The sequence below is a fragment of the Choloepus didactylus genome, chromosome 8, assembly GCF_015220235.1.
Source record: "Choloepus didactylus isolate mChoDid1 chromosome 8, mChoDid1.pri, whole genome shotgun sequence".
Classification (NCBI taxonomy): Eukaryota; Metazoa; Chordata; class Mammalia; order Pilosa; family Megalonychidae; genus Choloepus; species Choloepus didactylus.
Genome location: NC_051314.1, coordinates 131,446,089 through 131,467,392, shown reverse-complemented (window position 1 = coordinate 131,467,392; position 21,304 = coordinate 131,446,089). Strand labels below are relative to the sequence as shown.

The 21,304-nt window shown below is 41.8% G+C and overlaps 1 protein-coding gene across 1 annotated transcript in view; it reads right to left on the bottom strand.

Moving 5' to 3' along the window:
• Positions 1 to 21,304, bottom strand: part of WNT5B (Wnt family member 5B) — a 113,709-nt gene that overhangs the window by 51,305 nt on the left and 41,100 nt on the right. The window lies entirely within an intron of this gene.

The window sequence follows — 21,304 nt, the reverse complement described above, 5'->3', positions numbered from 1 at the left end:
ATCTCCCAGAGTGAGCGAGGGTCCCCGTGGAAGGGAGGAGGGCAGTTCAACCTCTCTTTTTAACATTCCCCTCCAGGCCTGGCTGTATTTAAGCACTTTTCCTGGGGGATGGGGCCGTTGGCCGGGATTTCTTGCACATTTGCATTTTAAGCACTTCCAGCACCGAGGCTGGCCACTCCTCCCAGCTGTTGAGGGTTCTAAGACTGACTTCAGGGCAGATAAATGAATACCCACAATTCTAGCAAAGAAGCCGCTTTGGTAGACAATGACTAAATAATCTGACACGCAAAGAGTATAAAAGCTCTAACAGTGGAGTAAGTCATATTCTTGGTTTCACACTGGTCTTAGTTGTTTCTGAGACGACTTTTTCTTAAACATAACAACACTGATCTCAGCAAGGGCTGATAAGAATAGATAAAACTCCTGGATTGCCCCTCTTTCCAGGAAGAGGGCTTGAGCCCAGGTTTCTTCTGGGGTAAGATTATTTTGTAAAATTTCCAAGCTTTTTGCTTGAACATAACACAAAAGCTGCATTATTCCTTTTTGGAAAGCCAGCACCATTGGGTCTAATTGAGCCTGACACTAGACCCATCTTCCTTTTCTTTGGGGAAGGTGTGGGTCTCTCTCTCCCCGCTTAAGTTACATCACTTATTGCCTGGGGAAAAAAGTGATGTGAACCCTAGTAAGAAATGAGGATTCTGGATTACGGTCAGCTTTCCAGTTTAGCATGTGACACCACAGTGGTTGAAGGTTACTTGAGCTTTCGGGGTCCTAAGCCTGCTTTTCTTCCATGATCTTGCACAACTGTACAGATCCAGTCTAAAAATTCAGGCACCTTCCAGGTCTCTGGCACTGTGCTCACAGTCTTCACTTTAATACACAAAATAATCCTGACGGCTGCAAGCCAAAGGGTTTTCTGCTTTTCTGTTTTGTTTGGTTTTTTACTTTAAAGGTTAAATAGAAGCTTGACTAGAGGTCGGTAAATTAATGCTTGAAAGTTAAGAGTCTGAACGGGGCATACTTAAGACCACTATCTGGAGCTTCTCTGGAAAAGATGAATAAACCACTTACTCTCTCATTAGTCAAGATCATTTGCTAATCTCTCAGCCTTTTTGGATGGAAGGAAATGAACGTGTTGAGAACCTATGGTGTGCTTTGCGTGGTCCTTGTCATTTTAACCCTGGAAGCAACATGCAGAAACAGGTATCCCTTTCTTTACGGATAAGGTATGAAACTTGCCTAAAGACACCCAGCCGGTAAGGGAAGGGAGCAGGATGCAAACTCAAGTCTGGGTCTAAAGTCCAGCTCCCTTCTGCTCTATGAAAAGGTTTTGTTCCTGATCAGGCCCCTCACTGCTGAAGTGAACTGAGCAGTGAGGACACAGCCTGCATGAGCTTCTGCCCCAAGGAAGAAGGGTGGGCTCCCAGAGGTTGGAAGGATCCCAGTGGGGCCCACACCTACAGGAATAGAAGCTTTTAGGGAAATGAGCTGCTACGAATTTTGGGGGCAGTACAAAAGTTAAAAGACACATCAAGGCAATTGTAGGTATTTGCTGACACGTCAGGACTGAAAAACCAAAACATAAACCTAATATAAATCTTATCTACAAAGTAATAAACCTTATCTAGAAATTGGGTAGTGGTAAAGAAAGGGCTTCATCACCTCTCTCTTCTATGTCTCATCGGGCAGTAGCCCTTTAATGTCGGCACTGAAAAGATAACCTACACCTGCAACTGGGGGCTCAGACATTTTCTGTAGCCCTTCAGGGCATACAGGCCCCAAGCTGAGAGCACTGGGCGCCTTGTGCAATTCTCCCTGCCAAAGACTCCTTCCTGCTGAATTCCTGTCCTAGCTTGGTGGGGAAGGGGGCAGGGTCCGGAGGAACCCACTTGATTTATTCCACATTTGGCAAGAGCAACAAGGATGTTTGCCTAACTATTAACGTTTATTAAAACTAAAATAGTTAAGAGAACTCAAACTGGTCATATTCTTTCATGATTCAAAGCAACAAGAGAGATTTGAAAAAGTAAATTTTCCTTTTATTGCATTTCTTTTCAAAGGTAAGAACTTTCTCTTAAAAGATACGTCTGAGGACTGTAAATTGAAGCATGTCCTCCCCCCTCTCCCCCAATTTTGGTGCTTTCCTGTAGCGATTACAAGGTAGATGATAGTCTCGGGATACAAGTAAAACCTTTCACTTTTGACTTTGAGAATTTGAACTCAAGTTTTCAAAGGGGAAAGGTTAGTGGCCCCCGGGGACCACTGTGTTCCCAAAGAAAAAGAACCTCTTGATTAAAAGATCAGATTTGTAAAACAAAACCAAGACCTCATGCAGCTTCTGACAACTGTCTCTTCCCAATCGGATGAAAGGGGGAGCCCCTGGCCTCTGATCTTAGCTCTGTTCTGCTGTAGAAAGGGAGGAACTATAGTAAGTCAGCTAGTGGTCCCTTCTCTCTGTTCTCTTTCTCTTCCCTGCACCAAACATCAGCCCTTTTAAAAGTTAATTCTGTCCCTTTAGTGGAGGGCAAGACCTAAATTTTGTGCTACTTTGAACCCCTGAGGAGCCAGAGGGGTGAGTGAAGCTTTCTGTTGAAATAATGTGGATTATGGGTAAACCACAGGATTAGACATTGGAAAGCTGCATGCAAACCTAGGCTTAGGCTTGGGCCACATATTTCATTTTTAATCAATGTATTTGTTCAAATATTGGGTAGCAAGTTAATTTTAAAAATTTGAATGCTGTAAAACATGAAATATTCATATCTGGATTAGTGCAAACCGTTATTAATTTGCCTATAACTTATCAAAGGTAAGTAAGTGTACAGCTGGAATAACAGCATATATTCTCAGCTCTTGGATGGGAAACATATTTCTAGTCAATGGTAAGTTTAAATGTCCACAAATGATCAGTTTCAGTCTTGTCCTCTTTTCCAGGGATTGCTCTCATTTTGCCTGGTGGAGTTGCCTGAACCAATCCAGGACACTTGGTACTTTGTAAAGCTGAGCCTTCCAGTTAAGTTGCAAGAGAAAGTAAGCTTGAGATTGTACCTACGCAGCACGGGAGCGGGCTGTGCTAACCATCCCCAAATAAAACATAATAGAAGTGGGGTCCCTCAGCCTGCTGTTTGTTAATCCAGGAATGGGTACATATTTTCTTAAAAACAGACTTAATTTTTTTTTTAATTACTCTTATATGTTTGTTTTAGCATATCTTTAGAAGTCTGCTTTTATTTCTGATAGCGCAAAGTGGCGAGTCTCAATTACACAAGGGAGAAGAATCAGGTCTGGGAGCCAGCAGGTGAGACAATGTTAGTGATACGGCTGTCATCTGCTGGAATAATTTCATCATAGCACAATGTTCAATTCCTGAGTCGCAAAATTTTCATTTTCCCAAATCTGGCTGATACTGTACATTTAATCTTATAAATGGGGAAAGAGGCTTGACAAGGTTGAAAAGATTCTGCCTGGGTGACAGGAGTCAGTCTCAGGACCAAGGCTGTCCCAGCTGTAAGGACCATCTCAGAGGCGATAACCCGCATCTCTCCCTGAGACACTGCCCACCGAAGCCTTGAGCCAGTTAAAAACCACTGCTTTGCCACACAAAGTGATGTGAAGTACAGATGATGGGAACCTGTTTTTGTGACAACCTCAAAGCTAAGAATTTACACACCAGCTTGCCACACTACAAATGTCCGTCACACAACAACGCGACAGCAAGCCTTACCATCCATTGCTAAAATAGAATCGAGTTGCAGGAACACCAGCTATTTTCTCTTCATTCAAAGGTAAAAGGGCTTGATTTCACAGATGTTTTCCTCTTGTCCAGGAAGAGTAAAGGGTCTAATTTGTTAATTCCAGGCACTCTCTTATGTTTATTACTCCTCAATTCATGTAACCTACACTTGAGAAGGATCAGGCCTAGCACACAGCTGCCCGTCAATAATTACTACTCATATCATGGATCCAAGGTGCTGGGATTGGATGCTGGGAAAATAGTTGTTTTACACCAGATTAATTGATCATGAATAGTATGGGATTACTCAATACAGCTTGGAAAGCATTGTTTTCCTCATCTAAAAAGAAAGAAAACTTTACTATAAACATCCATAATAATATTTCTTCTTGTGAAATCTTTATCCCAAACCGGCATTATTTTATGTACATATTTGTCGAGGAATAGCTACCTGCTTCCACCTTCCAGCCCAAGGCAGGCAAGGCTTTTTTTAGAAAAAGATAGGAGGAGACAATAAAATTAGTCCAGATATTCCTTGGAATCTTTAGAGAAATCACCATGGCTAAAACTGGACAGATGGGTAAGATAAGGGAGGAACTGCAAAAGTTAAGCCCCTCAAATAAATTCTTAATGTTCTTAGATGAATGACGACCTAGTTGGTGTCTTCCATTTTTATTTCCAATGTTTGCAACCTTAACTTCATCTCAAAAACCCAGTGCTATGAAGTATTAAAATTTTTTAAAGAGGGTCAGTGGGTGTGTCCTATACGAAGAATATGAAAATCCAGCTAAATTCACATGACAATTCCTAGCTCTTCTAGCTCATTTCAAATGCACAAGATTTAGAGTTTTTCAGGGATCTGTATAAACGGTATGGCTGGGTTCTGCGGTCCCCTGAACTCTGCCGGGCTCCCAGCCTGCTGCTGTGGGAAGTGGAGTCGGTCTTCAAGTTTCCCGAGCCCAGAATAGCCGAGGGGCGCCTCCAGCCGCAGCCGGCGTCTGTGCACTTGAGACAGATGCCCGGCCATTGTGCTTGCAGCCAGACCGCGACAATCAGAACAGCGTGACCCGGAGGGAGGCAGCTGGCCCATCCTTCCCCTCACAGAAGGGTCTAATTTTCAATGGAATCACAAGAGAAACTGCAGAAGCTCACTAGAGTGATACCATACAGGATTTAGCAGCAAAGAGCTTCACCACCGCTTACTTCAAACATAAAAATGTGTATACGTGGGTTAGAAGCCAAACCCTAGGCATTATTGAAAGGTGGGGGTGGGAAATAGCGTCTCTCCCCTCCTCCCGGACTGTTCCTTGATCCTCCCAATCCCTCCCCCAAATAACAAACAACTCTCCCGCCCACTCACCCACGTTTTACCCTCCTCCCTGCGATGCGGAAACAACGCTGGACTACGTGAAGCTGGATCGGAGGCAGCTAGGGGGCTGACCTTGTGTTTTCCTCTACCCCAAGTTTGTTAAAATGATTTTAGGATCCAATGTAAGGCGGCAAAATCAAGTACGGTTAATGCAAAACTAAATATCTGCTCTCCAAAGTGGAAGATGGAAAGGGGAAGGAGGCAATCCATTCACAAAATCTGCAAATCCTGCGTTTTGTCGGCAGGCGGCAGCATTGTCTGCGAGTTGGAGGCTCTTTCCATGGGGGACCCGCGACCTCCCATCTGACAACCCCCCAATGGCCACCCCACCCCCAACACGTCTCCTGTCTTAAAAGAATTTCCCCAGGGTATAAGAGTTGACGAGAGGAGGCGGGGCAAGATGGCAGACTGGTGAGCTGTATGTTTTAGTTACTCCTCCAGGAAAGTAGGTAAAAAGCCAGGAACTGCGTGGACTGGACACCACAGAGCAATCTGTCTTTGGGCATACTTCATACAACACTCATGAAAACGTGGAACTGCTGAGATCAGCGAAATCTGTAAGTTTTTGCGGCCAGGGGACCCGCGCCCCTCCCTGCCAGGCTCAGTCCCGGGGGAGGAGGGGCTGTCAGCTCCAGGAAGGAGAAGGGAGAATTGCAGTGGCTGCTCTTACCGGAAACTCATTCTACTGATTCAAACTCCAACCATAGATAGACTGAGGCCAGACACCAGAGACTCTGAGAGCAGCCAGCCCAGCAGTGAGGAGACAGGCATAGAAAAAAAACAACACGAAAAACTCCAAAATAAAAGCAGAGGATTTTTGGAGTTCTGGTGAACACAGAAAGGGGAAGGGCGGAGATCAGGCCCTGAGGCGCATATGCAAATCCCGAAGCAAGGCTGATCTCTCTGCCCTGGGCACTTTTCCTTAATGGCCCTGGTTGCTTTGTCTATTAGCATTTCAATAACCCATTAGATCTCTGAGGAGGGCCGTTTTTTTTTTTTTTTTTTTTTTTTTTTAAAATCCTTTTTGCTTTTTCTAAAACAATTACTCTAAGAAGCTCAATACAGAAAGCTTCAAAGAATTGAAATTTGGGCACGTCAAGTCAAGAGCAGAACTAAGAGAGCTCTGAGACAAAAGGCAATAATCCAGTGGCTGAGAAAATTCACTAAACAACACAACTTCCCAAGAAAAGGGGGGTGTCCGCTCACAGCCACCATCCTGGTGGACAGGAAACACTCCTGCCCATCGCCAGCCCCATAGCCCAGAGCTGCCCCAGACAACCCAGTGTGACGGAAGTGCTTCAAATAACAGGCACACACCACAAAACTGGGCGTGGACATTAGCCTTCCCTGCAACCTCAGCTGAATGTCCCAGAGCTGGGAAGGGGGAGCAGTGTGAATTAACAGAGCCCCATTCAGCCATCATTTGAGCAGACTGGGAGCCTCCCAACACAGCCCAGCAGCCCAGAACTGCCCTGGGGGGACGGCACTCACCTGCGACATAGCACAGTCATCCCTCAACAGAGGACCCGGGGTGCACAGCCTGGAAGAGGGGCCCACTTGCAAGTCTCAGGAGCCATACGCCAATACCAAAGACTTGTGGGTCAGTGGCAGAGACAAACTGTGGCAGGTCTGAACTGAAGGATTAGACTATTGCAGTAGCTTTAAAACTCTAGGATCATCAGGGAGATTTGATTGTTAGGGCCACCCCCCCTCCCCGACTGCCCAGAAACACGCCCCACATACAGGGCAGGCAACACCAACTACACACGCAAGCTTGGGACACCAATTGGGCCCCACAAGACTCACTCCCCCACTCACCAAAAAGGCTGAGCAGGGGAGATCTGGCTTGTGGAGAACAGGTGTCTCGTGGATGCCACCTGCTGGTTAGTTAGAGAAAGTGTACTCCACAAAGCTGTAGATCTGATAAATTAGAGATAAGGACTTCAACTGGTCTACAAACCCTAAAAGAACCCTATCAAGGTCAGCAAATGCCACGAGGCCAAAAACAACAGAAAATTATAAAGCATATGAAAAAAACCAGACGATATGGATAACCCAAGCCCAAGCACCCAAATCAAAAGACCAGAAGAGACACACCTAGAGCAGCTACTCAAAGAACTAAAGATGAACAATGAGACCCTAGTACGGGATATGAAGGAAATCAAGAAGACCCTAGAAGAGCATAAAGAAGACATTGCAAGACTAAATAAAAAAATGGATGATCTTATGGAAATTAAAGAAACTGTTGACCAAATTAAAAAGATTCTGGACACTCATAGTACAAGACTAGAGGAAGTTGAACAACGAATCAGTGACCTGGAAGATGACAGAATGGAAAATGAAAACATAAAAGAAAGAATGGGGAAAAAAATTGAAAAACTCGAAATGGACCTCAGGGATATGATAGATAATATGAAACGTCCGAATATAAGACTCATTGGTGTCCCAGAAGGGGAAGAAAAGGGTAAAGGTCTAGGAAGAGTATTCAAAGAAATTGTTGGGGAAAACTTCCCAAATCTTCTAAACAACATAAATACACAAATCATAAATGCTCAGCGAACTCCAAATAGAATAAATCCAAAAAAACCCACTCCGAGACATATACTGATCACACTGTCAAACATAGAAGAGAAGGAGCAAGTTCTGAAAGCAGCAAGAGAAAAGCAATTCACCACATACAAAGGAAACAGCATAAGACTAAGTAGTGACTACTCAGCAGCCACCATGGAGGCAAGAAGGCAGTGGCACGATATATTTAAAATTCTGAGTGAGAGGAATTTCCAGCCAAGAATACTTTATCCAGCAAAGCTCTCCTTCAAATTTGAGGGAGAGCTTAAATTTTTCACAGACAAAGAAATGCTGAGAGAATTTGCTAACAAGAGACCTGCCCTACTGGAGATACTAAAGGGAGCCCTACAGACAGAGAAACAAAGACAGGACAGAGAGACTTGGAGAAAGGTTCAGTACTAAAGAGATTCGGTATGGGTACAATAAAGGATATTAATAGAGAGAGGGAAAAATATGGCAAACATAATCCAAAGGATAAGATGGCCGATTCAAGAAATGCCTTCACGGTTTTAACGTTGAATGTAAATGGATTAAACTCCCCAATTAAAAGATATAGATTCGCAGAATGGATCAAAAAAAATGAACCATCAATATGTTGCATACAAGAGACTCATCTTAGACACAGGGACACAAAGAAACTGAAAGTGAAAGGATGGAAAAAAATATTTCATGCAAGCTACAGCCAAAAGAAAGCAGGTGTAGCAATATTAATCTCAGATAAAATAGACTTCAAATGCAGGGATGTTTTGAGAGACAAAGAAGGCCACTACATACTAATAAAAGGGGCAATTCAGCAAGAAGAAATAACAATCGTAAATGTCTATGCACCCAATCAAGGTGCCACAAAATACATGAGAGAAACATTGGCAAAACTAAAGGAAGCAATTGATGTTTCCACAATAATTGTGGGAGACTTCAACACATCACTCTCTCCTATAGATAGATCAACCAGACAGAAGACCAATAAGGAAATTGAAAACCTAAACAATCTGATAAATGAATTAGATTTAACAGACATATACAGGACATTACATCCCAAATCAACAGGATACACATACTTTTCTAGTGCTCACGGAACTTTCTCCAGAATAGATCATATGCTGGGACATAAAACAAGCCTCAATAAATTTAAAAAGATTGAAATTATTCAAAGCACATTCTCTGACCACAATGGAATACAATTAGAAGTCAATAACCATCAGAGACTTAGAAAATTCACAAATACCTGGAGGTTAAACAACACACTCCTAAACAATCAGTGGGTTAAAGAAGAAATAGCAAGAGAAATTGCTAAATATATAGAGACGAATGAAAATGAGAACACAACATACCAAAACCTATGGGATGCAGCAAAAGCAGTGCTAAGGGGGAAATTTATAGCACTAAACGCATATATTAAAAAGGAAGAAAGAGCCAAAATCAAAGAACTAATGGATCAACTGAAGAAGCTAGAAAATGAACAGCAAACCAATCCTAAACCAAGTACAAGAAAAGAAATAACAAGGATTAAAGCAGAAATAAATGACATAGAGAACAAAAAAACAATAGAAAGGATAAATATCACCAAAAGTTGGTTCTTTGAGAAGATCAACAAGATTGACAAGCCCCTAGCTAGACTGACAAAATCAAAAAGAGAGAAGACCCATATAAACAAAATAATGAATGAAAAAGGTGACATAACTGCAGATCCTGAAGAAATTAAAAAAATTATAAGAGGATATTATGAACAACTGTATGGCAACAAACTGGATAATGTAGAAGAAATGGACAATTTCCTGGAAACATATGAACAACCTAGACTGACCAGAGAAGAAATAGAAGACCTCAACCAACCCATCACAAGCAAAGAGATCCAATCAGTCATCAAAAATCTTCCCACAAATAAATGCCCAGGGCCAGATGGCTTCACAGGGGAATTCTACCAAACTTTCCAGAAAGAACTGACACCAATCTTACTCAAACTCTTTCAAAACATTGAAAAAAATGGAACACTACCTAATTCATTTTATGAAGCTAACATCAATCTAATACCAAAACCAGGCAAAGATGCTACAAAAAAGGAAAACTACCGGCCAATCTCCCTAATGAATATAGATGCAAAAATCCTCAACAAAATACTTGCAAATCGAATCCAAAGACACATTAAAAAAATCATACACCATGACCAAGTGGGGTTCATTCCAGGCATGCAAGGATGGTTCAACATAAGAAAAACAATCAATGTATTACAACACATTAAAAACTCGAAAGGGAAAAATCAATTGATCATCTCAATAGATGCTGAAAAAGCATTTGACAAAATCCAACATCCGTTTTTGATAAAAACACTTCAAAAGGTAGGAATTGAAGGAAACTTCCTCAACATGATAAAGAGCATATATGAAAAACCCACAGCCAGCATAGTACTCAATGGTGAGAGACTGAAAGCCTTCCCTCTAAGATCAGGAACAAGACAAGGATGCCCGCTGTCACCACTGTTATTCAACATTGTGCTGGAAGTGCTAGCCAGGGCAATCCGGCAAGACAAAGAAATAAAAGGCATCCAAATTGGAAAAGAAGAAGTAAAACTGTCATTGTTTGCAGATGATATGATCTTATATCTAGAAAACCCTGAGAAATCAACGATACACCTACTAGAGCTAATAAACAAATTTAGCAAAGTAGCGGGATACAAGATTAATGCACATAAGTCAGTAATGTTTCTATATGCTAGAAATGAACAAACTGAAGAGACACTCAAGAAAAAGATACCATTTTCAATAGCAACTAAAAAAATCAAGTACCTAGGAATAAACTTAACCAAAGATGTAAAAGACCTATACAAAGAAAACTACATAACTCTACTAAAAGAAATAGAAGGGGACCTTAAAAGATGGAAAAATATTCCATGTTCATGGATAGGAAGGCTAAATGTCATTAAGATGTCAATTCTACCCAAACTCATCTACAGATTCAATGCAATCCCAATCAAAATTCCAACAACCTACTTTGCAGACTTGGAAAAGCTAGTTATAAAATTTATTTGGAAAGGGAAGATGCCTCGAATTGCTAAAGACACTTTAAAAAAGAAAAACGAAGTGGGAGGACTTACACTCCCTGACTTTGAAGCTTATTATAAAGCCACAGTTGCCAAAACAGCATGGTACTGGCACAAAGATAGACATATAGATCAATGGAATCGAATTGAGAATTCAGAGATAGACCCTCAGATCTATGGCCGACTGATCTTTGATAAGGCCCCCAAAGTCACCGAACTGAGCCATAATGGTCTTTTCAACAAATGGGGCTGGGAGAGTTGGATATCCATATCCAAAAGAATGAAAGAGGACCCCTACCTCACCCCCTACACAAAAATTAACTCAAAATGGACCAAAGATCTCAATATAAAAGAAAGTACCATTAAACTCCTAGAAGATAATGTAGGAAAACATCTTCAAGACCTTGTATTAGGAGGCCACTTCCTAGACTTTACACCCAAAGCACAAGCAACAAAAGAGAAAATAGATAAATGGGAACTCCTCAAGCTTAGAAGTTTCTGCACCTCAAAGGAATTTCTCAAAAAGGTAAAGAGGCAGCCAACTCAATGGGAAAAAATTTTTGGAAACCATGTATCTGACAAAAGACTGATATCTTGCATATACAAAGAAATCCTACAACTCAATGACAATAGTACAGACAGCCCAATTATAAAATGGGCAAAAGATATGAAAAGACAGTTCTCTGAAGAGGAAATACAAATGGCCAAGAAACACATGAAAAAATGTTCAGCTTCACTAGCTATTAGAGAGATGCAAATTAAGACCACAATGAGATACCATCTAACACCGGTTAGAATGGCTGCCATTAAACAAACAGGAAACTACAAATGCTGGAGGGGATGTGGAGAAATTGGAACTCTTATTCATTGTTGGTGGGACTGTATAATGGTTCAGCCACTCTGGAAGTCAGTCTGGCAGTTCCTTAGAAAACTAGAGATAGAGCTACCATTCGATCCAGCGATTGCACTTCTCGGGATATACCCGGAAGATCGGAAAGCAGTGACACGAACAGATATCTGCACGCCAATGTTCATAGCAGCATTATTCACAATTGCCAAGAGATGGAAACAACCCAAATGTCCATCAACAGATGAGTGGACAAATAAAATGTGGTATATACACACGATGGAATACTACGCGGCAGTAAGAAGGAACGATCTGGTGAAACATATGACAACATGGATGAACCTTGAAGACATAATGCTGAGCGAAATAAGCCAGGCACAAAAAGAGAAATATTATATGCTACCACTAATGTGAACTTTGAAAAATGTAAAACAAATGGTTTATAATGTAGAATGTAGGGGAACTAGCAGTAGAGAGCAATTAAGGAATGGGGAACAATAATCCAAGAAGAACAGATAAGCTATTTAACGTTCTGGGGATGCCCAGAAATGACTATGGTCTGTTAATTTCTGATGGATGTAGTAGGAACAAGTTCACTGAAATGTTGCTATAGTATGTAACTTTCTTGGGGTAAAGTAGGAACATGTTGGAAGTTAAGCAGTTATCTTAGGTTAGTTGTCTTTTTCTTACTCCCTTGCTATGGTCTCTTTGAAATGTTCTTTTATTGTATGTTTGTTTTCTTTTTAACTTTTTTTTCATACAGTTGATTTGAAAAAAGAAGGGAAAGTTAAAAAAAAAAGAAAAAAGACAAACAAGGAAAAAAAAAAAAAAAAAAAAAAACGATGTAGTGCCCCCTTGAGGAGCCTGTGGAGAATGCAGGGGTATTCGCCTACCCCACCTCCATGGTTGCTAACATGACCACAGACATAGGGGACTGGTGGTTTGATGGGTTGAGCCCTCTACCATAAGTTTTACCCTTGGGAAGACGGTTGCTGCAAAGGAGAGGCTAGGCCTCCCTGTATTTGTGCCTAAGAGTCTCCTCCTGAATGCCTCTTTGTTGCTCAGATGTGGCCCTCTCTCTCTGGCTAAGCCAACTTGAAAGGTGAAATCACTGCCCTCCCCCCTACGTGGGATCAGACACCCAGGGAAGAGAATCTCCCTGGCAACGTGGAATATGACTCCCGGGGAGGAATGTAGACCCGGCATCGTGGGATGGAGAACATCTTCTTGACCAAAAGGGGGATGTGAAAGGAAATGAAATAAGCTTCAGTGGCAGAGAGATTCCAAAACGAGCCGAGAGATCACTCTGGTGGGCACTCTTACGCACACTTTAGACAACCTTTTTTAGGTTCTAAAGAATTGGGGTAGCTGGTGGTGGATACCTGAAACTATTAAACTACAACCCAGAACCCATGAATCTCGAAGACAGTTGTATAAAAATGTAGCTTATGAGGGGTGACAGTGGGATTGGGAATGCCATAAGGACCAAACTCCACTTTGTCTAGTTTATGGATGGATGTGTAGAAAAGTAGGGGAAGCAAACAAACAGACAAAGGTACCTAGTGTTCTTTTTTACTTCAATTGCTCTTTTTCACTCTAATTATTATTCTTGTTATTTTTGTGTGTGTGCTAATGAAGGTGTCAGGGATTGATTTAGGTGATGAATGTACAACTATGTAATGGTACTGTAAACAATCGAAAGTACAATTTGTTTTGTATGACTGCGTGGTATGTGAATGTATCTCAATAAAATGATTAAAAAAAAAAAATAAAAAGTTAAAAAAAAAAAAAAAAAAAAAAAAAAAAAAAAAAAAAAAAAAAAAAAAGAGTTGACGAGAGAGGAGTCTCACATCGCTGATGAGATGAAACTGAATTTTAGAATACCAGTGAAGCTACTCCCAGGAACCCAAGTGCTGCACTTGTGTTCCGGGAGCAAGATAAAAACTGTGACCCCCTCACAAAGGTTCTCTGTGGTAGCTGGCAGTTCGGGGAGCAAGATAAAAACTGTGACCCCCTCACAAAGGTTCTCTGTGGTAGCTGGCAGCCCTCTGCTTTGGGAAACTGCAGGAATCAAACATCAGCTTCTAATTCTTCAAAACCATCTCATGCTCACAAATCCTGTTAGATTGCCATATTTGGAAAGTTCGGTAGAACAGATATGGAAAAATGCTACAGTCATCTATGGAGATAATCAATTTTAACAGCAACAGCAAAAGAGCTAGTCTTTTAAAAATTATTACAAAAAATATATACAGTGTATTGTCTGTGATGAAAAGTTCTTGAGGTCCTTTGAGGAAAGAGAAATATTTTAACATTCTAGGAGTATCTATCCTTTTGATTACTATTAAAAGAGGAATTGCCCAGCTAAAGACTTCTATAAAATCTAAAGGAGTCTAGGAAGCTGAAAATGATAAGAGCCCTAATAAAGAAGTGAGGTTGTCTGCATGAAATTCCTTCTATGGAAAGTAGACACTAGAAAAAGGTAGCAGAAACCAAAACAAGGAAAAAGAACCTTCCGAGCGAACTTGGCCAGATCCCACCAATGCCACAGGCTAAAGCTGGGAGAGGCCTGGGAAGGCCCCACGATCGTCTGGCCTCAGGGAATCAGAGCACGGGTCTGAAGGGCAGCTGGAGCCAATGTGAAACTAGAGGTGGAAAGTGGGTCTCCCCCATGGATACTTCCATAAGCTGCATTGGTAGATGAGTCACCGTTTATCGGCTCCCTAATGCAGGGATCATGTTTTGCTTAGAGAATTGAAGAAAAGAAAGGAAAAGCTTCTGGAACTCAGGGCTTAGCCATGAAACAAATTACCATTCCTGGCTCCATCAGGCAGGTTTTATAAAAGCAGAAAATCTCCCTGGACAACCTCATGGAAACCACAGTAGAAATATGCCACTTGTTAACAATCAGAAGAATACAGATTCAGGGGAAACAACCCAAATGAAAAGAAGACATAGAGGAAAGACGAGAAAGTACGTATCACTCCACACAAAGCTAGGAGCCTGATGGGCCAGAGTAAAAATAATGACATGAAATTAAGTGAGGGGAAGTGTACACTGTTCAGTGACCCGCCGTCCCTGAGGGTGGTCCCTGACAGCCATCAGAAGGGGGCCGCTCTTTGGTTTGCAGCCTCCAAGAGCAGCTTTCCTGGGCCAGCAGGTTTTCAAGAAGTTAGGCTCTCTGACCTTGGCATCAAGGGACTGAGAGTGCCTTTCTGACCAAAAAGCGGAAAAGAAAGGCAACAAAATAAGATCTCAGTGGCTAAGAGAATTCAGATAGTCAAGAGGCTGTCCTGGAGGTTACTCCTATGCAAGCTTCAGCTAGATATGCCAAATGACCACAGTATGATAAGCCCAGTCAACAGTAGTCCCGAAAACCCTAAAGCATATCCGCATCCCTATCTGAGACTCTATAAAGGTTTCACTCACTAGGTTTATTCTTCAGAAACTTAAATCCTTCAGAGAACTCCTATGCCAGCTAAGTTTCAAAACACAGAGGCAATAGCTTCTTCAAGAACATCAACTAGATGTGTACCCATTTCCCATAAATCTGACACCCCTTTTCAACATGAACAAGTTAGGGTGGTCACTACCTAAACATCCCTGAAGATCAGGAAAGTGATTCAACTAGAGGAAGGGGTAGCAACAGACAAGATAGAATTTAACAAAGGATTATGAATACTGAATCTTTTTTTTTTTAATTAAATTCAGTTTTATTGAAATACATTCACACACCATACAATCATCCATGATATACAATCCACTGTCCACAGTATGATAACATAGTTATGCGTTCATCACCACAATCTATCTCTGAACATTTTCCTTACATCAGAAAGAACCAGAACAAGAATAAAAAATAAAAGTGAAAAAAGAACACCCAAATCATCCCCCCATCCCACCCCATTTGTCCTTTAGTTTTTATCCCCATTCCTCCATTCATCCATACACTAGATAAAGGGGGTGTGATCCACAAGGACTTCACAATCACACTGTCACCCCTTGTAATCTACATTAGTATATAATTGTCTTCAGGAGTCCAGACTGCTGGGTTGGAGTTTGGTAGTTTCAGGTATTTACTTCTAGCTATTCCAATACATTAAAGCCTAAGAGGTGTTATCTATATAGTGCGTAAGAGTGTCCACCAGAGTGACCTCTCGACTCCATTTGGAGTCTCTCAGCCACTGAAACTACTTCGTCTCATTTTGCACCCCCCTTTTGGTCAAGAAGATACTCTCAGTCCCACGATGCCGGGTCCACATTCATCCCCGGGAGTCATACTCTGCGTTGCCAGGGAGATTCACACCCCTGGGAGTCGGGTCCCACGTAGGGGGGAGGGCAGCGAGTTCACCTGTCGAGACGGCTCAGTTAGAGAGAGAGAGGGCCACATCTGAGCAACAAAGAGGTACTCAGGGGGAGACTCTTAGGCACCATTACATACAACTTTAGACTCTCCTTTGTGGTAATGAGCTTCATAAGGGCAAGTCCCATGCTTGAGGGCTCAGCACATCAAACCGCCAGTCCCAATGTTTGTGACAACATCAACACTAGTCCAGGTGAGGATGTCCAACACATCCCCGCACCTTCCCCCAGATCCTCGGGGCTGGGGAAGGGGAGGCTGTAAATATATTTTTTATTATCTGCCCAAATTACTCTAGGATGTGTCACTATTTCACTCCAGCCTATACTAACCTACCGTATCTCACTTCCTATTCAAAGTTCCATGCAATTGTGGTGTTTGAACAAATCGACTGTAGAGTTTTACCGTTTAGAAAATTTAGATCCTGTACCAAATAGATATGTATTCCCTTGGTCTCATATGAAAGTTGAAGTTTTAAAACGCAATCAGTTTCAACCTTTACCCTTTGGCCTGGCTTGCCCTGGTCTTAACCAGACCTGCTTCATTCATATCACTAATTGAAGTCTGGGCTCTTTTTCAGCTTTTTTTTTTTTTTTTTTTTTGACAGTGGCTGTATGCACTAATACTGACATTCATATCTGCCGAGCTCTAGCTCTGAGTTTCAGGTGTCTCAGAGATATGCATTGTTCCAGAGACCAATCAGGTTATACGCTAGGGGATCAGCATCTCAGAGTTTAGAGATAGGCCTTACAATTCAGGGATAGAGTTAACTGCTGTAAGAGCTTACAATCTAGGGACTATTACAATTATTGTGTCCATGTTAGGCTATGTTCTAAGATTCAATTCTGAGTTTACACATTGTAGTTAGTCCATAGTGGTGAGGCATCATCTCTCTTACCATGTTTTCTCCAGCACTTTTACTCCTATATATATATTTTCCTACAATTTTATAGAGTTATGTTCACATACCATACATTTATCCACAGTGTACAATCAGTTGTTCATGATATCATCATAAAGTTGTACATTTATCACCACAATCAGCACTTGAACATAGTGATTACTACAAGAAAAATTGTTTTTTTTTTTTTTTTTTAGCAATAAGAAAAAATGATAAAAAGAAAAATAACATGTCATACAATACAATATACTACTAAGGACAGCAAATGACACCACTACCAAGAATCCCATATTACTCCCCTATACTCCCTCTCATATACATTTAGCATTGGCATATTGCCTTTGTTACATTTAATGGAGGTATATTACAATGTTACTGTTGACCATAGACTCCAGTTTGCTTTGATTATGTTTTTTCCTGAATACCATCCCTTTTTCAAATTTCTACATGGTTGACAATGAATACTGAATCTTTATATAATTTTCTTTTTCTTAGTTGCTAGGGTATTAGAATAGGTAGAAGGAAAGAATTGATATGGTCGAACTGTAACACATAGCATCCTTTGAAACTTGTTCTATTGCTACTTGTTAAATGGTGTTCTGGTTTGCTAATGCTGCCGTTTTGCAAAATACCAGAAACCGATTGGCTTTTATAAAGGGGGTTTATTTGGTTACACAGTTAAGGCCATAAAGTGTCCAAGGTAAGGCATCAACAATAGGGTACCTTCACTGGAGAAAGGCCATTGGCATTGAGAAAACCTGTTAGCTGGGAAGGCACGTGGCTGGCATCTGCTTGTTCCCAGGTTGCATTTCAAAATGGTGTTCTCCAAAATATTGCTCTTGGGGCATTTTGTCTTATCTTAGCTGCAGCTCCTCTGAAGTCCTTCTGTTTGTGAGCCCCTTTATAAGACTCCAGTGAACTAATCAAGGCCCACACTGAATGGGTGGGGCCACACCTCCACAGAAACATTCAATCAGAGGTCACACCCTAACCAACGGTGTCACTCATGGTTGGGTGGGTCAATCTCCATGGAAACAACCTAATCCCCATATCCCACGAGATTGGACTAAAAGATCATGGCTTTTTCTTGGGGGATATAATATATCCAAACGGGCACAAATGGTAATTTGAAAGCTATACCTTTTTGTATATATGTTGTATTTCACAATAAGGAAATAACTGAAACTGTGGAACTGTATAATATTTTTTGAAATTTGCTAACTACTTGTTAAATTGCACTTGAACAGTTATCACTTCTATGTACATATGTTATATTTGACAATAAAAAATGATTAAAAAAAAGAAAAAAAAAGAAGTTAGGCTCTCATTCTTTGGTTATTTGAATTCTGATTTGAGGCAAAACTTCCAACATATTTGGCCACTGGGGAGGCCTGGGGATGGGCCTGTGATTGAGGAGACAGTCCCTGTGGGGCACTGACGGCCTCACAAACCTGGAAACATCCCACTCAGAAGTGTCACAGTTGTGGCCTGACCCCCAGGGCCATCCCCTCTCTCGCTGTGTGTTCATGGAAGGCAGGAGGAACATTAGGTTTCACCCATTATCCCAGTTTTACAGGGAAACCAAGCCAGAGCAACACAGTGTGGACAGGGAGAACCAGAAAACCAGTGTTTCCAGTGCAGGCTGCCCTGTGCCCCCCATCACCCTGCATGGCTCAGACTCTGTGCTCTGTTTTGGTGAGGAAGACACAGCTGACAGTTCTGTGAATCCCCAAGACAAGTTTCTACTGTAGGTCACTCTTCCCCACACCTGCATCCTGGAAGGTTCCCCCAGCTCCACAGCGAATGCACACAGCCCAAACCCAGGGCAACTCTCACTGCTGCTTTCTGAACCGGGCTCTGGGTGCTCAGTCCTGCCCCCAAACTTGCCTCCAAAAAGTAAATGTTCCCACCTAGAAAATATAAACTCAGTCTTAAAATGTAGACTATAGGGGACTTAGAGATAGACAGAAGCTAGAGAAGGGGGAGTGGTTACCTAATATAGAGAGATTTGTTAACGAGGTTGACAAATGTTTGGGACTGGATGGAGGTGATGGTAGTTTGCTATTGGGATTATAAGTAATAGTGCCTACTGAAGGTGAGTATGATTGAAAGGGGTGTCTAAAGTCAAGTATCTCACTGATTAATACTATAAATAGAAATAAGTTCTTGCATGAATTACTTCAAATGTATGATACTTGAACAAAGCATTAATAATAGAGCAGTATATGGGAAAAATTATCTATTGCATGCTATGGACTATATTTAATAGCACTACCTTACTAGTACCACACCAGTACTAGGGGTAAATAATTGGGGAGGATAAGGGATATGGGGTGTTTGGGATTTTCTTTTACGTGTGGCTATGTATATCTTTTATTTTTCTGTAATGGTGAAGATAAGACTACTTATAAACATGCCTAAGAGTCACACCAAGAGAACTTCTTTTGTTGCTCAGATGTGGCCTCTCTCTCTAAGTCAAACTCTGTAAACAAACTCATTACCCTCTGCCCTACCTGGGACCTGATTTTCAGGGATGTAAGTTGTCCTGGCAACGTGGAACATGACTCCCAGGAATGAGCCTGGCCCTGGCATCATGGGATTGTCAATGCCTTCTTGCCCAAAAGGGGAAAAATAAATGTAACAAAATAAAGTTTCAGTGGCTGAGAGATTTCAAAAGGAGTCGAGAGGGCATTCTGGAGGTCACCCCAATGAAAGCTTCAGCAAGATATTACAAATTGCCATGGTATGTCAAGCCCCAACCAACAGTATTTCTGAAAACCCTAAAGAATACCCAGGGCTCTAAGACCCTATGAAAGTTTTACTTATTAAGTTTATTTTCCTGAAACTTAAAACCTCCAGATTGTTCTTATGCCAAATAAGGCCTGAAACTTAGACGTACCAGTCTTTCCCAGAACATCAACCAGTTGCATCCCCCTACCCCATAATGTCTACACCCCTTTTCAATATGAAGGTTAGAATGGCCATTGCCCAAATATCCCTGAAGACTGAGAAACTGATCAAATTAGAGGGAGCAGTTGGAACAGAGAAGTTAGGATTTAACAAATGATTATGACTACTGAATTATTATATAGATATTTCTTTTTAGTTCCTGGTACATTAGAACAGCCAGAAGGAAACACCTGCAATTGTGGAACTGTAACCCATACTATACTTTGAAATTTTCTCTATAACTACCTGTTAAACTATATTTTGAAATTTATCACTTTTCTATATATGTTATATTTCACAATAAAATATGTTTAAAAGAAAAAAGTAAAGATTCCATGCAGACACCCAGTTACCCTTTAACGTGACCCAGCATGGCCACTCCCCACTTGTGACTCCTTGCTTCTGCCAAGCCGGGAACAGCGAGTGTGGCCCCTGAGGGGATTCCAGGTGATGCGCATGTAAGTCACCTGCAGTGCAGCAAGGCCCAGGGCCTTCTACACACCTCTGAGCAGGTTTGGGTTGCCTTCCAACTGATGCCCCAGAGTAGCCATTTTCAAACCCTGCAGTCCGTTATTTCTACCTCCACACCTGCCAGGAACTTGCAGAGAAACCGGGGCGCTCATGTGCAAGTGTCTGGGACACCTTCCCACCCTTCCACTGGTGCCAAGAGCAAACCCGCTGATGCTAATCTACCCCCTTGCTTGCAGCTCAACAGCTTTTCTCCTTTAAGCCCCTGATAACGGTTTAACTAAAATCCCCTTTTGATGGAAAAAAATCCCAGCTGGACATTTCAGGCCCCAGCACAATGCACAAGTCTGCAGGTCCCTTCCCCGACCTTACAAAGGCCTCTAATCAAGTGGAAAATGTGCTGGAGGCCAGAGGTTTGGGTCTGCAATTATTTTTTAAGGGATTACTAGAGAAGAATAGGGGGCAGCAAGGACCCCCTCCCCCTTTGTTTTCCATTTGGCCCTGCTTTTAGACATATTGAACCAGCAGCAGTCACCCAGTTCTCCAAACACAAGAGCCTCATCCCTCCTTCCCTGGTGGAAGGATGTCAGTGTTGAACACCATCCCTGCAAAAAGACTCAGCATTTGGAAGCAATAGGCAGGTCCTATTCTGACCCCTGTTTAAGCCCTTATTTATAAACCACTATCCAACAGAATCCTGTATGTGGGGAGAGCACTTATTCATTGACCTCTGATCCTGCGCCGCATGCAGAGGGGAGAGTTCTCACCGTGCTCATTCAGGGCTGGGATTGAGGTTATTCATTCAACCTTCCCAGGCTTTGGAGGGCAGGAGGTCATGTTCCCAACCTGGTCAGATAGCCTCCTCCTTATTTATACACATTGACCCTTCCCCTCCACACTGAGCAAATACCCACAAACCCCCAGCCGCTTAATCTCAGGGCAAAGCAGGGATAAAAATACAAATCGTTAACCATTTTTATCAGTCCATTTGGGATCTTCGTTTAAAAATGTCCTCAACAGAAGGAAGTTTGTCCTCTCCATTTAATGTCATTTATTTGGGGATGTTTATTAA